Raw genomic sequence first — 16,756 nt, 5'->3', positions numbered from 1 at the left:
TCTGATGGCTCTCAGCATCCCTTGACTTGTGGCCGTGTCACTCCCATCTCTGCCTCTGTCTTTAGGTTACTGCCTCCTCTGTGTATCTGTATCTTCTCCTTTCCATCTCAAATCTCCATCTGCCTTTCTCTTACGAGGACAAGTATCATTGGATTTAGGGCCCACTTGGATAGTTCAGAATGACCTCCTCATCTCAAGATCCTAACTTAATCACATCTATAAAGACCCTTTTTCCAAAGATGGTCAACATTCACAGGTCCTGGGAGTTAGGACATGGACATATCGTCTTTTGGGGGGCATCCTTCAACTTCTTACATCTTATTTATTCAGATCTCAACTCAAACATCACCTCCTCACATGACATTTCCTCTATTTTATCTTCCTCATACCCTTGTACTTGAAATTTTCTTAATAATTTGTAATGTTTTATTGATTGTTTCCCTTCCCATTAGGACAAATGTAAACTCTTTGCAGGTGGGGGCTCCAATGTAATTATTGCTGTATTCAGGCCGATATCCTGATAATACACACTGGCGAAGCTTTATCAGTTGTTTATAGCTGGTGTCTGCTGGTTGAGTATCCATTCTAATTGGTCTATGTAACGTTATACTAGTTACTAGATATTTTAAATATCATCCCTGACTGTATTCCTAGCTTCTTGAACAGTGGCTGGCATACTGTCGGCTCTAAACAAGTAGTTGTGTTGATTAAGAGGTGGTGCAGATGAACACAGACGAGGATGGTGATCAATGCAGAGGCCAGGATGTAGACATTTCTGTGTCTTGATAAGGAATTTGGACTTTGTCCTGAAAAATGATAGAGATTCATGCTGGGTTTTAAGTAGGGAAATAGTATAATTAGATCGACATTTAAAACATGAAATTCAAAATGAATTATCCTTAGATATTTTAAAGCCTCTGTTGAACCCTTGAAGAGATGTTCAGAGGGTGGAATGAGATGGAGAGAAATCCACCTTTTTCTGTTTAGGTAGATGAATTCTAATAAACTACCCCACCAAATCTGTCTTGATTTCTCTTTTTTTTTTTTTGAGGAAGATCAGCCCTGAGCTAACATCTGCCAATCCTCCTCTTTTCACTGAGGAAGACTGGCCCTGAGCTAATATCCGTGCCCAACCTCCTCTACTTTATATGTGGGACGCCTACCACAGCATGGATTGATGAGCAGTGCCATGTCCTCACCCAGGATCTGAACCGGAGGACCCCAGGCTGCCAAAGCGGAACATGCGCACTTAACCACTGTGCCACTGGGCCAACCTCCTGATTTCTCAAAAAACACTCTCATCGTTCTCTCTTTCTCTGTGTGTGTGTGTGTGTGTGTGTGTGTGTGTGTGTGTGTATGTATGTGTATGCACATGCATTTAATTATGTGAAGATTTTGGAATAAATATCTTGAGATATATTGGTTGAGATTATTTTTGTTGTAAACAGCAGAAACTGGCTAATTTAAGGGAGAGAAAATTGTCATCATCCATTGGTTTGATATTGGGGTACATCTTACAACCTAAAGAGTAAGTGGTCAACTAAATTATGGAAAGGTAAAGAACTGGGGCAGCTCCAAGGCTTAGTAACTAGAGCTAATGGACATTTTCCATAGAATATGGCCATTATTGTGAGTTGGTACCAATGATCTCAGTCTGTGTGTGTTTCCATTCTAAATTTCAGTAATGTTCTAGGCTAAGGCTTCTCTTCAATCTGTTTCTATCTTATCTTTGACTTTTAGTGAATATAGAGGCTGCTGATATTTCCAAATATATATTCTTCCTCTTCTCTCGTGGTAATAGAGTCCCTGAGTTTTTAGCTGGGTATCTGGATGTACAAAGTGAAGACTGTATTCCCAAAGCTCTTTTGCCCAGATATGGCCTTCTGACTAAGCCCTGGTCACTGAGATGTAAGCAGAAGTGCATGTGTTGTTTTTAGGAACTTTCTTCAATCAATGATTGCTTTTTGGACACTTCCGGCTTAGGAGATGTGAAGGCTGGAGACCTGGCTCACATCTTGGACCATGAGGATGACAGCCACACACTGGGGATGGCAGAGCGGTGAGCTGAAGGGAACTTGGTATATTGAAGACATTAGTAGAGCTGCCATACCATCCCTGGACTCTACCTGTGGGCTTCTTATGTGAGAGAGAAATATATATATATATAATTTCATTTATGCTACTGTTACTTTGGATCTCTGACACTTGTAAATAAATCTAATCCTAGCTCATGTATAGGGGTTTATCAGTTTGCAGTACACTGAGAGTTTCCTTTGTGTTTTCAAGGGCAAGCTAAGAATTTAAACATTATTTCATAATATTTTGGGATTTGTTACAGTATGTTGAGTTTGGAGCATGTGCTCTGCCTTCTTCAAATGGGAGTCTCTTTGCTTACCTGTACATTTTTTTCTTATTAATTGTAAGAACTCTTTATTAAAAAAATTAGGGGCCGGCCTGGTGGTGTAGTGGTTAAGTTCGTGTGCTCCACTTCAGTGGGGTTAGCGGGTTTGCATGCTGGGCATGGACCTACACACCACTCATCAAGCCATGCTGCAGTGGCACATCCAAAATAGAGGAAGGCTGGCACAGATGTTAGCTCAGGGACAATCTTACTTGCCAAAATAAATAAATAAATAAATAAATAAATAAATTAGTTTTTTGTTTATCATATGTTACTAATACTTCCCTATGTTTATCTTTTGCTTGTTTTCTTTTTGTTTAAATCTCTTTTTCTTCTGTCCAGATGTTTTGCTATTTAAGTAGTCATATTTATCAGTTTCTTCCTCCTTATGACTTTGGGGTTTTATGTCATTCTCAGAAAGTCCTCTTCCACTTGAAGATAATAAAAATGTTTGCTCATATTTTTCTCTGGTAAATTATCCCTCTATCATTGATTGAGTAATCCAATTTTAGGGGTCTCTGGGTTTAGACATATGGCATCCACTGGGGGTCTTGGAACGTATCCCCCGCAGATAATGGGGGGACTACTGTACTGTAAGATTTATTGTTCTTCAATCCAAATCTCATCATGTTATACTCGATTAAAATCTATCGTTGTTCCTGCATGACCATAAAGACAAAGTCTAAACTTCCTAGTTTTGCAAAAGACCTTTCACAAGCTTTAGTCTCAATTCACGCAACTCCCCACGGTGTGTAGTATTAGTATTCTCTGGCCTCAGTGAACTCATTAGACTTTTGAAAACTATTCCTGAATACATCAGGCCTTTCTGTGACTTCACATATGCCACCTATTATGCTTAGAATGCCTTCCCCGACTCCTTTACTAAAAGAATAAAAATAAGTGTTCCTATTGGTCCTTCAAGAACCAGCTCAAATTATGCTTTCTCCTCAAGGCGTTTTGGCTATCTGTTGCTGTGGAATAAATTACTTTACAACATCACCACTTATAAAACAACAAACATTTATTATCTCGCAGTTTCTATGGCCAAGAATTTGGGTGGAGCTTAACCCGTGGTTCCAACAGAGGGAATCTCATGCAGCCAAGATGTTGGCTGGGTCTGCAGGGGTCTGAAGCCTTAACAGGTCTGGAGAATCTCCTTCCTAGATGGCTCCCTCTCATGGCTGTTGGCAAAAGCTCCTTGTTGGCTGTTGGCAGGATGCCTCAGTTCCTCGCAACGTGGACCTCCCTACAGGGCTGCCTAAGTGTTCTAATGCTGTGACAACAGGCCTAGAGCGAGACCCTGAGAGAGAGAGAGCAAGGAGGAAATGGCTTTTCAGAGAAACGCTATCTCCTCTGCCACATTCTATTGACTGGAAGCCAATCACTAAATCCGGATAACACTCAAGGAGATCCTCCAACGTTTGGGGGAGGATTGTCAAAGAATTTAAAGACATCTTACGGCACAGTAGTCCCCCCATTGTCTGTAGGGGATACATTCCAAGACGCCCAGTGGATGCCTGACACCACAGATACTACCAAACCCTATATATACGATGTGTTTTCCTATATGTTCATGCCTATGATAAAGTTTAATTTCTAAATTAGGTACACTAAGGATTAACAACAATAGCTAATAATCAGATAGAAGAATTATAACGTATCCTGCTTTTGTGAATGTGGTCTCTCTCTCTCTCTCTCTCAAAATATCTTATTGGACTCTTCTCGCCCTTCTTCTTCTTGCGATGATGTGAGATGATACAATGCTCCTGTGATGAGATGAAGTGAGGGGAATGATGTAGGCATTGTGAGGTAGCTTTAGGCTGCTGCTGACCTGGGGATGCATCAGAAGGAGGAGCATCTACTTCTGGACCACGCTTGACTATGGGTAATTAAAACTGTGGAAAGCAAAACCATGGATAAGGGGGGACTACTGTATAGCCTGCTGGGTGGGTGGTCTGAAAATGATGCTCTCATGAGCGGTGATGAGTTGGATCTGCCGCTCCAGTAGTAGAGATAGAGGAGAAGTAGAATGTAAGATTTTCTTTTTTGAGGAAGATTAGCCCCGAGCTAACATCTGTGCCCATCTTCCTCTATTTTATGTGGGATGCCTTTCACAGTATGGATTGACAAGTGGTGCATAGGTCCACACCCAGGATCCGAACTGGCAAACCCTGGGCCACTGAAGTGGAATGTGTGAACTTAACCGCTGCGCCACTGGGCCAGCCGTACTGTAAGGTACTTTTGAAGTTGAAGCAATAGGATTTGAAGCCTGAGAGTCAAATTACACAATTGAATGGAATAAAATTGGTTAAACGTTTCTGACAAATGTTGATATCATACAGCACACCATAGGCATGTATTAATTTATTTCAATGAAAGAGTAAAATTATGTGAAGAAAAGAAAATTTTGGGGGGATACATAGCATTGTGTTTAGACAATAATATTAAATTCTGCATTTGCATTAATACTCCATGAAGCCATCTGCCAGAAATTTCCAGCATCATCCCTCTAGTACGATTCAGTATTGTAAGACGTGCTCTTGCCTAGAAGGTGAGAGTCAAGTGAGAAAGTCGGAAGAAGTACTTCTGCTCTGAGATAACAGAGGCGTGAAGGAGAATGCTCAGGAAACACGGTTCAGTCTTCCACAGGAACATTGCAACTATTCTGCTGAGTATTTTGTATTTGTTCTCTCAGGAGTCCACCTTTGAAAAATCTGACAGAGAGGCCAGCCTGGTGGCATAGTGATTAAGTTCGTGTGCTCTCCTTCTCCAGTTCAGATCCTGGGCGTGGACCTACATGCCATTCATCAGCCATGCTGAGGCAGCGCCCCACGTACAAAATAGAGGGAGATTGGCACAGATGTTAGCTCAGGGCCAATCTTCCTCAAGCAAAAAAGAAAAAAAAATCTGATGGAAAAGAAACATGTTTTTCTTCATTCCAGGAGTTCCAAATTGGGGAAGATGTCTATGGAGCAGGATCACTGAGTCCCTACAACCTGCACCTCCTCCCACCCCAACTAGGTCCTAAGACTCAGTGCATCAGAGTCCGAGGTGAGTGAGGTGGGGCTGTGAGCTGGTTCGAAGGTTCTCCTTGGCAGTGTTAATATGCCTGCTCTCACGTTCTGCTCTCACGCTCCCTACTCCATCCTGAAAGTCAGTGTTCTAATTCAGGTAGTTAAGCACCACTCCTCTGAGCTGCAAAAGGTATGCAGTGAAAATCGGGAGGAATTTATGTTGTGAAAGGGTGCTGAACTGGAAAATGTCATCTTAACGTCCGTCTGAATATATGTGTCACTATTCGCTGGGCCTTCGTGCTGTTTTAAATAGAGTTTGCATTTCTTTACGAAGACCTTGAGACAACGGGCAAGCACATGTGTTTTTGGTTGTCCTGGGAGACCGAAGTGAGCTTCCACTACTCGCTGCTCAGCTGCACTGAGACAATGCAGAGCCGAATGACTCGGATTCCGAACATGCTATCTCGTTCAGCGAAGTGAGACGTATTAGTAATTAACGTAGGCGTTTGCATTTACTGGATTTATGCTAACATTTTTCCTTGTTCTGTTGACTGTGGTTGATAAGGGTCTGCCTTTTCCACAGTCTGTCTTGGTGCTGAATGCTGTTACTTAGATAAATCTATCTTATCATGTGGTTTTTTTTTTTTGAGGAGGAGGATTAGTCCTGAGCTAACTACTGCCAATCCTCCTCTTTTTGCTGAGGAAGACTTGCCCTGAGCTAATGTCCATGCCCGTCTTCCTCTACTTTATATGTGGGACGCCTACCACAGCATGGTGTGCCAAGTGGTGCCACGTCCACACCCAGGACCCGAACCGGTGAACTCCGGGCCGCCAAAGCGGCGTGTGCACTTAACTGCTGTGCCACTGGGCCGGCCCCCAGCAATATTATTCAATTACCTCCAGCTGCCTATAAGGAAGGAGAGAAGAATCTTAGGTCTTAGGTACCAAATTTGCAACATCTTCCACGAATCTCAGGAGATTAACATACCTCCTTTTTCTTGGTCTCTTGCCTTTGGTAACATTTAATAATACTTTAATAGTATTTTTAAATAACTTTTTATTTTGGAATAATTTTAGATTTATGGAAAGGTTGCAAAGATAGAACAGAGAGTTCCTATAGCTCCTCAAGCAGTATCATCTAATGTTAACATCTTACATAATCACAATGTATTTGTCAAAACTAAGAAATAATTAACATTGGTACAGTGCTATTAACTAAACTACAGACTTTACTTGGGTTTTACGAGTTTCTCCCACTAATGTCTTGTTTTCCTGTCAGTGTCCAGCCTAGCCTACCGTACTGCATCTAATCTTCATCTCCCTCGTCTCCTCGTCTGTGACTATTGCTTAATCTTCCCTTGCCATTCATGACCTTGAGACCTTTAAAGAGTTCTGGTTTGGCGTTGTGTAAAATGTTCCTCATTTTGGGTTTGTCTGATATTTTCTTATGACTACCCTGGAACATTAGATTTTTGCAAAGAACACCACAAAGTGAGGTGTTCTTCTCATTGCATTACATCAAGGGGTACATGATATAATGTGGCTTATCTCTGGTACTTTTAACCTTGATCACTTGGTTACGATTGTGTCTGTTTGACTTCATGGGTATGTTTTTTTCCATATTCAGTGATAATTGTTAAGCGTGTCTATGCCGGGCTGGGGCCTCCTCAGAATGTTCCGTTATGATTTACAGTCAGCGCTTGTGGACACCTGCGACCAGAATTCCTTTCCATGAGCTTGAGCATGCACCTGCCTCCTCCTCAAAGCTATAAATGTGTTACATCAACATTCCTTAAAGGGGAAATAAAAGGTGATCCTTTGTGCACAGTTTGTGTGAATTGGTGTCAATATTAGGGACCTCAAGCTAGAGCGTGGGTACAGAGGAGGGAGCATGTGACACAGCTGGAAGTACTTTGTGTTGGCAAGTTACTCTGATGCTGTTGAATCTAAACATTGAGACCTCGGCCAACAGACCCAGTACTGTCCTATGGAACTCCCACTGCAAACAGCTGGTGCATGTTATTAATTGGGCATTTAGATCATCCCAAAGTAGAAAACTTGATGACATCTCCTGGAGCTAGTTCTTGGGCTGGTAGTGATGCGTGGTGTAATAAGGGCTCTTGTAACCAAAGTGAAAAGTAGCAAGTGCTCCTGGCTCAAAGTAAGAGAAGGCCTTCTAGTTGTGGGGAGCCTTCTAAGAAACTAAAGCGTAAGATGCAAAAGTTAATAAATTTCATGCCTAATGTGTAGATTTTTAAGTTAGCAATACCTTAGACTCTAGCCTATCTATCCTTCCAAACTGTGGGAAGATCCAGGAGAAATGACTACTCTTTTCTCTTAGTATTTTTTTCCCACATAAGAAAGTTGATTTATGATTTGATACTTATACATTATCTACAAATTAACGTATGATCATGATAACAGGTACAAAAAAATATTATTTGTAGATAAGATGACAATTATCCTTCCATTTGACTTTTAATTTAGGAAATTTTATGCTTTTGCTATGAATATAAATTGTAGTTCATTCTATAAAATTAAATAATTTTAAACAGTAGCTATTATCTTTTTTTGGAGATTTTTAAAATGCTTATAAGGGAAATTATTAGCTTTTCTTTCTGGAATTGAAGTTTAAACTGCTGTTATGAAAGCATGTTTTGACTGAATTTTCAACAACTTATGATTTAGTACAGAAATGATATTCTTGCTGCAACCACTTCAGTTTCTCTTCTTGGAGAATGTGTGGTCACTGCCATTCGGTGTTGCTGTGAAAAAAGAGATTAGATTCTGTCCTTCTTGACTGCAGCCGTGATGTCTCTTCTGATCAGACGGTAGCTTCTCAGAGTGTAGGAAGAAGCAAAGTCCCTTTGCCCAGGGTTAGTCTCAGCTATTTTTGCCCCACGACCCCGTAGCTCTGACCTCCCTTACAGCGTTTGCTTTATCATTACAGTCTCAGTCATTAATCCCGAGGCACATAGTAGCTGAGTCAGAATCGTACAGTGTCTACAGCCAGCCCAGCCCCATGAGAGTCCAGGCCCTTCCATTGAGCCCGAGTCACCAGTTCAAACAGCTGAATTCTTCGTCAAGAGTACTTCAGTGATGAGAGATGTTCTCATAATGTTGTACATCACACACAAAAAAGCAGTTGGAGTCTTAAGCTCTGTGCGTATTTGAATTGACGTTTCTCCAGCGGACTTTGAGTCCCACATCTTAAGGGATGTGGTGTTGGGTTGACTTGCATCAAGTTCTAAATTTTATTTATTACCCCATGATGTGAATTTAGACTCTCTATTCTATTCATTCTATTTTCTAAGTTAGTTTTCTTTAAGAGTTCTCTTTATTTTGCTATATTTTATAAAAATGGGATCTTCATGGTCATTAGACTATAGATCAAACAAAAGTTTCTTCCATTTTTGTCATTACCCATAGACATTATACTTACCATGTCCAGTTTAAAACACAATGAGCAAAAATATCTTAGTACTGTATATAATGGACTGAAGTACAAATGTGTACTAAAGAGAGCCATCCCTGATGGCCTAGTGCTTAAAGTTTGGTGCACTCTGTTTCAGCAGCCTGGGTTTGGTTCCCAGGTGCAGAACTACACCACCCATCTGTCAGTAGCCATGCTGTGGTGGCAGCTCACATAGAAGAACTAGAAGGACTTACAACTAGAATATACAACTAGGTACTGGGGCTTTGGGGAGGAAAAAAAGAGGGGGGGGGAAGATTGGCAACAGATATTCGTTCAGGGTGAATCTTTCTCAGAAAAAAAAGAAATACTAATGAGGAGTTCTCAAGGGCCATCTCAGAAATGTGATGTTTGGAAAAATAGAAAAGGAGATTGTGGGGAGGGAGGGTGCTTCCTCTTTAATAAAATTGTCAAGTGTTTAAAGACACAGCACAAGGAAGATAAGAGGCAGCACATGCTTCTCTACGGCCTATAGCTTCTAACAGGGTCCCACAATGATGGCAGTTATGTTGAATGGTTCCAAGGAAGTTCTCTGCTCGCTCCAAGCTTCCTTGTGAGCAGCATGTGAAAGCAAGCCTAGGGAGAGGAATGAACGACAGAGGTGCTTCCCATGAGGACCTTGATGAGGATGGAAATGAGGACAATGGGGAAGCTATGACACTTGAAGCAACACAGCATGGTTTTGAATGTGGTCCTGTGGAGGGATCAGGACAGCTATGTGGGTGCATTGGTTGGACAATCCCTAGTTCTCATTGCCTGCATACTTAATGTTTGGTCAATGTACCCTGAAATATTTGGGCCAGTTCACCTTTTTAATCCACACTTTTGGGAAGAGTCCATCCTGTATTTTAGATATCATCAATATATGAGAACGAGTGACCATGACAAGTGCTGTTCAGTGCAGCTAATGATGGGAGAATTAGGAAGAGTGTGTGCAGATAGAGGTTCTTCCAGTTGATTTTCTTTTAGCAGGAGCTTTCAGGAATTGTTGGTTTTGAGTCCTTCCCCAGACTGGAAAGTAAGGAATAGCAGCCAGCCCACTGTGGCTTTAACAGAGAAGTGTTGTTCTCGGGGTGAATGAGCAAATTCAAATCACGGTAAGGAAGGAGGAGAGACGACAGTTTCTTTTAGTGCAAGAATGGAGAAATTATTAGATTATTTAAAAATCGTAAAAAATTGCTGGTCTTTGCAATATATCATAGAAGGAGAACTTTGAGTCATGAAAATGACTGTTCTTTAAACTTATTCTCCAATATCCCACTGCCGTTCCTAAAAGCATAAAGGATCGTGAAGCTAAATATTGGTATTTAAAGCCAAAATGCTGCCAGAACTTTCGAGAGGCCACTAGTACTCTGGAAGTCGTCCCCATGAGAGGAACTGACCCATTAGAACACTTGTAAACAATGTTTCTGCACCGTGAACTGAGTGGCTTCTCCAAGCCCTTTTCTGCAAATGATAGTTCCTGACATCGTGTGGAGTATGTGTAACAAAAACATTGGGGTCAAAGAATCAAAACAATTTACACAGATAACATCTTTGAGACAATCTGATAATGCCGTGTTCAGGAATTACCAAGGGGAGGAAAAATGGAATGGGGTCATCAGCGTCTTTCCACAGCTTCATAAATCTGTCAACAATTGCCAAACTCGGAAAGCCACATGAAAAGACATGGGGTCAGAGAAAGAGAGATGGGAGGATATGTTTGACTGTCATTTCTGGTAAGAGCTTTGGAAAATCTGCTCGTCTGAATTCTAGACAACGTAGTTAGGAAGGTTTTGTGCCTGGTGATTTTTATCTAAAGTCAGAGAGGAAAAGATGCCCCTACTCAGTGTTTGATAAACTATTCTTAGGTTGGTGCGCTCACAAAACTGCTGAACAGATTTCTTTCACCAGCTGTGAAAGTGCAATGTATCAGAGACAATATATTAGTTTAGAGTTACAACTCAGTCACCTCAGAGAACCTGTGGAATATTTGCATAAACCATATATATTCCTTTCCTGTGCTAGTGATTGGCTGGAGGACTCATTTTCAGGCTAATATTCAAGCTAGACTGAAGGTGAGTTGTCCACTCTTTGGCCCAGACTTTAGTGCTCGAGAGAAGTGGATTTGAATCTCAGCAATCACTTGCTAGTTGAGGAATCAACTAAGTGGCTTGCAACTCACTTAGCTTCTCCAGGCCTCAGGTCTTCAGCTGTCAGATGAAGATAACAATGGGTTGGGGGTGGAGTATAAGAGGAAAACAGACATCAAGAATGATGCCAGCTTTTGGCTTGAGCAATTGGCAGGATGGAGCTGCCATCCATAGAACGGTTTTCGGGGGAGTGGATAAGAGTTTGGAGGTGGTGCTCAGTGTTGGGCATGTTAGATATAAGATGCCTTTTAGACATCGAAGTGAAGATGTTAAGCATGACATTGGATATAAAAGTCCGGAAAGAGATTTGGGAGGGAGATAAATATTTGGGAGTTGACATCCTGTGGATAGTACTCAAAGCCATCACTAAGGGAATGAGTGTAGATAAAGAGGCATTCTGAGGCCAAGAGGTTGGAGAGAAGAGGAATCTAAAAAGAAACCTGAGAAAGGTTGGCCATGAGCTAGGAAGAAATCAGGAGAGTTGGTGTCCTGGAAGCCAAGAGAAAGAAAATATTTCAAGGAAGAGAGAGTAATCATTTGCATTATATATACTGCTGTTAAGCAACGTGAGGGCTGAGAAATGACACGTGAATTCAACTGCTGGATTATTGGCAATCTTGAGTAGAGCAGTCTTTGGAGGAGTGGTGGGGATAAAATTTGTAGTGAATTTAAGGCAGGATAAGAGGTGAAAGGAGAGAAATTGGAGATGGTGAATACAGACTACATTTTTAGGAGTTTGCTACAGAGGAGAGGAAAGACACAGGACTGTAGCTGGCAGAAAAAGTGGGGATCCAAATACTTTTTTCTTTTAGGCAGTGAAAAATAAATGTCGGTGTGCAGATGTGAAAGATCCAGAGGTCCAGTATGAAAGGAAGGATTGGTTAATAAGGGGGAGAGAGTGGAGAAATGCTGGGCAAAGTCCTTGGGCAGCCACAAGGCGGGGGATCTAGTTTACCTCCGCTGGGAGTACAGACATTTCTAGATGGTAACTGGAGAGCAGGTAGGATATGTGGATACAGACACGGGTTGTTCTGAAGCGAGAAGCAAGGTCCTCAGCTGAGCGAGTCTGGGAAGGAGCTGTTCGAAGTTTGGGGAATGAGGAGCAGTTATGAAATAGTCATCTGGGAGAGTAGGAGTGTGAACAACTAAGGAAATAGAGCATCCTGGTGTCCACACAAATAACCCATAACCAATCTATAAACGAACATTGGGGTGAGCTTATTCTGAGCCAAAATGTGAGGACCATATAGCCTGGGCCTTCCTTCCCCAAGGAAGGCAGGGCACCAAAGAAGTGGGCTGCACAGAGTGGTCATATACCCTCAAAGAGCATGTTTCACCTATGATTGAAATGTCCCGTTTACAATAGTCACGAGACTGCTCTGTCGGCACAGCGATTGATGGACACAGCAGGTAGTAGGTCTGCTGTCTTGGTGGACACAGCAGGGTGGCAGGTCTGTTGTCTCCAGCTGGGTGGTCACAGGTGTCGAGGAAAATAATCCATAACCAATCTATTAATGAAAATTTGGGTGAGTTTATTCTGAGCTGAAATCTGAGGACCATGGCCCAGGGCCTTTCTTCCCAGAAGAAAGGGCACCAAAGAAGTCGGGTGCACAGAGTGGTTATATACCCCCCGAGAGGATGTTTCATGTAGGATTGAAATGCCCCTTTTACAATAGTCACGAGACTGCTCTGTCGGCACAGCGATTGATGGAAATAGCAGGTAGGTCTGCTGTCTCAGTGAACACAGCAGGGTGCCCAGTCTGTTGTCCCCAGCTGAGTGGTCACAGGTGAGCTGGGTGGTCAAAAGTGAGTGCAGCAATCAGTTCCTAGCCTAAGGAAAGATGCTTATCCTTAAGGAAATGCCAATGTCGGGGGAAGTTGCACCTTTATCTCAAAGGCCTTTGTTCTTGCCATAGGAAATGTATATACAATGCATGCTCAATGGCCACAGTCAGGACCTTTTGAAAAAAAACAAAGTCAGCCGAATTAGGTTTATACCAAATGGCTTCCTCATATACTCCAATATATCCTATTGCTTGCCATTTATATTTGTCATAGGTGAGCGCAGCAATCAGTTCCTAGCATAGGGAGAGATGCTTATCCTTAAGGAAATGCCATTGTGGGGGAAGTTGCACCTTTATCTTAAGGCCATTTGTTCTTGTCTTTGGGACATAGGAAATGCTTAAAGCAGATATACAATGCATGCTCAATGGCCACGTCAGACCCTTTTGGAAAAACAAAGTCAAGCCCAATTCGGTTTCACCAAATGGCTTCCTCATCTACTCCAATGTATCCTATTGCTTGCCATTTCTATTTGTCCCTTTAGCAGCTCTAAAGGCCCGCTCCAGGTGGTGATCAGAGCATACAGGAGGTGGGTTCTTCTGTGTTATGTAAACATTTCAGCCTTCCAGGTCATCTAACGGCTTTCAGATAGTGAAGACGTTACATCTTGAAGCAGTTACATTCTACTGAGACTAAACTTCTGTCCACCTTAACTATCCCCCTTGGGTTACAGTACAGATTTCATTTGTGCTATAACTGGCTATGTATGTTGAGCTCATGCATTACAGCCAGCCTGCCCTGTCCTGTCGTCAGAATCAGAGGCTAAGGGAAGACTCAAAAATTGCTGTGAACAATCTCTATTTGGATACGAATGAAACGATTCAGACTCAACACGTGGGAAAAGAACTCCTGAATCTGTTCTCCCCTCCTCCCTGCCTCTGGACCACCTCTCCCATCCTGTTCCCTTCCAGACCTCCTCCGTCTCAGGAAGTGTCACCACCATGCGCTTGCTCTTAGCCAAAAGACCTGTCAATACGCGTCCAAAATGCTTCTCGGAAACCATTTATTCCTCTTCTTCTCTATGTTTATTACCGTAACCCGAGCCCCTCTCCCTTCTCACTGAGATGGTTGACCTGCTCACTGGTCTCCCCGCTCTGCTTGTGTCTCTGCTACAATCCACGAGGAAGCCAGAGTGGTCTGTGTCGCCCTGCTCGAAACCCTCCAGCGGTTGCCTGTTGTGCTCAGAAGAAAATCTGTCCGTTGCCTGGATGGCTGTTTCTGAGCTTGCTTTTCCGCTTGTCTGACTGCAGCACACTCCACGGGTGCACTGCTCACTAGATTCCAGCCAGAGGGCTCCCCTTTTCTTCCCTTTCAGCTGTGCACAAGGGAAGTGCTCTCTGGTCTCCGGCCTCTGTAATTTGTTATTTTTCTTTTCAGCTCAGATACTGTGTCCTCAGAGAGCGCTTTCCAGACCTCTCTATTTAAGTTACCCTCATCTTGTCTCAAAGGCACCTTCTATCATATTATTCAATTTTCCTTCGCAGCGCGTAGCAGATTCTGAGTTTCTCTTGTTTATAGTTTTATTCTCTGTCGCTTCCTGCTCCTACGAGAAACAAGCCCCTTGAGGACAGGGACCTTGTCTGTCTTATTCTCTGTTTAGGGAGCAGCTGAAACAGTGCCAGGCACGTAGGGGTCACCCAGAAAGTGATAGGACATGCTGGTAAAGAAATGAAAGCCAAAACATGGATATTTTTGTGCCTTTTAAATTTGATATTTGATTTTTCTGTCAAGAAACTCTCTTGCTGGGTTGTGTATAAGTGGTAGACGATTTACAGTACAGTTGTACCGTATATCATGGAGTTAAAAGCATGTGCTCTGGAGCCTTACTGCCTGAATGAAAATAACTGCTGTGTGACTTTGGACAAGTTTCTTACCCTCTCTGAGTCTTAATTTCCTTATCTGAAGAACAGAGCTAATAAAAATTATATATATCTAAAACAGCACTTTTATGAGGATTAAACGTGTTAATTTAGCATAGTGTCTGGTATGGTAAGGCCTCAATAAATACTACCTAATATTAATTTCTAATTCATGCATAACTCATACCATTTCCTAGCCAAAGAAGCAGTAGCTGAGGAAAGATAAAAATGATTTAAATAGCTTTTAAACATATTTTGCATGTGCCATATGTTAGGAAATAAGCTGATTTAAATGATCTTAAAATTAGTGTTTTTGCTGAGACTAATATAGTTAGGCAAAAAGATTCTTGGCTCTCTGGCTTCAGCTTAAGAGTAGTTCAGTGTAACTGGCTGAACACTGTAATGGTGTCTGGCAGTGTGCCATAAATGGCCAGTTCATGCAGTTGAACTGATGGTTGGGAAAACTGTTTTGAAAATATTGTTAAAGCATTCAGTGTGGAAGATGCTCTGTGAAGACTCCTGGGGTGTGAAGACACAGTTATCTTGCTCAAAGGAAAGTGCTTAAGAATCGCTTGTCTTACAAACTGATTTGGTTTAAAATGTTTGCTCTCTGTGAAGAAATCACTGCCTGATTCTCCCTAAGACTTGTTCTGTTACACGTGAATTTCTGCTTAACGTTGCCGAGGGGAATAGGACTTGTTTCCTTAAGAAAAACAGTCATGAACATTAGTCATCAGAATGTGACTGCAAATCTCTCTTTAAAGCGTATAACAGAATCTCTAGCATTCAGCCCCAAATTGCTTTCACAATTGTTCCCAATTTCGGAATAAAGGGGAGAAGCTTTGTCACCAGGGTAGCTTTCCAGCTTAGGTTTCCTTCTCTTTCTCTTTTGGACAAAGGAATGAGAATACAAGAAAAAAGACCCAGCGAACCATTTAGGACACCAGCCCTGGGGTCAAAGGGGTTTCTATGCCAGGTCCGTATTACAACTAAAAGTAGGCTCGGGAAGTCAATGCTGGCTCTCTGAAAAGGGACACAGAAAGGTTCCTGGTGCCCTGCCCAGTGTTCAGAGTGTGACATCAGCACTGCAGCCTCAAATTGCAAGGGTATGACCAGTGCCAGGCCAACCTTTTCTTGCTGAATAGCAACTGGGGTGGGTTTGGAGCAGGAGAAAGGAGGCAGGGAGCAAATGATAACTATGCAGATTTCCAAGCAATTGAAAATAATCAAAATGCTCTTAAGCTTTGTGTCTTAAGTTCAGTGGCACCTGGCGTTAGCTAATTTTTATTGTATGAAAAATAGCTCTTCCCCTGGCTACATAAATTATATAACCATGAGGGGAAGGAGGCATAATTATTACTATTTTATATATGTGAAAACTGAGACCCAGGTTAATTCTGCAAAGATCTGCTTGCTCTAGGATTTGAACGCATTCTTCCTGAATAGAGTATAGTATAATTACTGTAGTATAATTACTGTATGGTAAAAAATTCAAATCTTGAGTATAGCCTTGTAACTTTTTATAAATGTGACTTTTAAACATTGTAACTACCACCAAGATCAAGAGATAGAAAATTTCCATCACCTTCAGAGCAGTAAAAACGGAGTTCATTTGCCACAGATGGGGCATCTGATGAAAAGAAGAAAATATTTTAGTCATTTAAGTTTAAAGACAACTATTTTTGTGCACAGCTCCCATTGTACTATAAATTATCAGAGTTTGTGCAATAAACTTTGCAAGCCAAGTTAATAGCACAGATGGAGAAATCGACCACATTTGAAACTCTCTTTTGTTCTCATCCCCTTAGCCCTTAAATAGTTTATGACGTGTTTGGAAGATGTTGAAATAGAATGTGGCGATAGATGGCCGGGGCATGGAAAGTTATTGAAGATATTCATTGGGCTGCTTTTTTCAGACTAAGTATTTTTTTTTCAGTCAGAGGATTTTGAGAGCGCCAATTTGAGCGATATGAGTGGTTCTTAAATTGTATCTTTCTATGATATGATGAGAAATCTGAGCATATTGAAATTTAAAC

At 41.8% G+C, this 16,756-nt stretch overlaps 1 long non-coding RNA gene across 2 annotated transcripts in view; it reads left to right on the top strand.

Moving 5' to 3' along the window:
• LOC106782902 (uncharacterized) overlaps positions 1 to 16,756 on the top strand; it is a 160,567-nt gene that overhangs the window by 27,520 nt on the left and 116,291 nt on the right. The window contains exons 3-4 of one of the 2 annotated variants that reach the window (XR_011434178.1): positions 1,938 to 2,059; positions 5,344 to 5,452. This is a non-coding gene — a long non-coding RNA (uncharacterized lncRNA). The remainder of the gene's footprint in view (positions 1 to 1,937; positions 2,060 to 5,343; positions 5,453 to 16,756) is intronic. The other variant, XR_011434177.1, reaches the window with a different exon arrangement.

This window comes from Equus caballus, chromosome 30 (assembly GCF_041296265.1).
Source record: "Equus caballus isolate H_3958 breed thoroughbred chromosome 30, TB-T2T, whole genome shotgun sequence".
NCBI lineage: Eukaryota > Metazoa > Chordata > Mammalia > Perissodactyla > Equidae > Equus > Equus caballus.
Note: the sequence above shows the minus strand (reverse complement) of the source record. Positions and strands in the feature narration are given on the sequence as shown.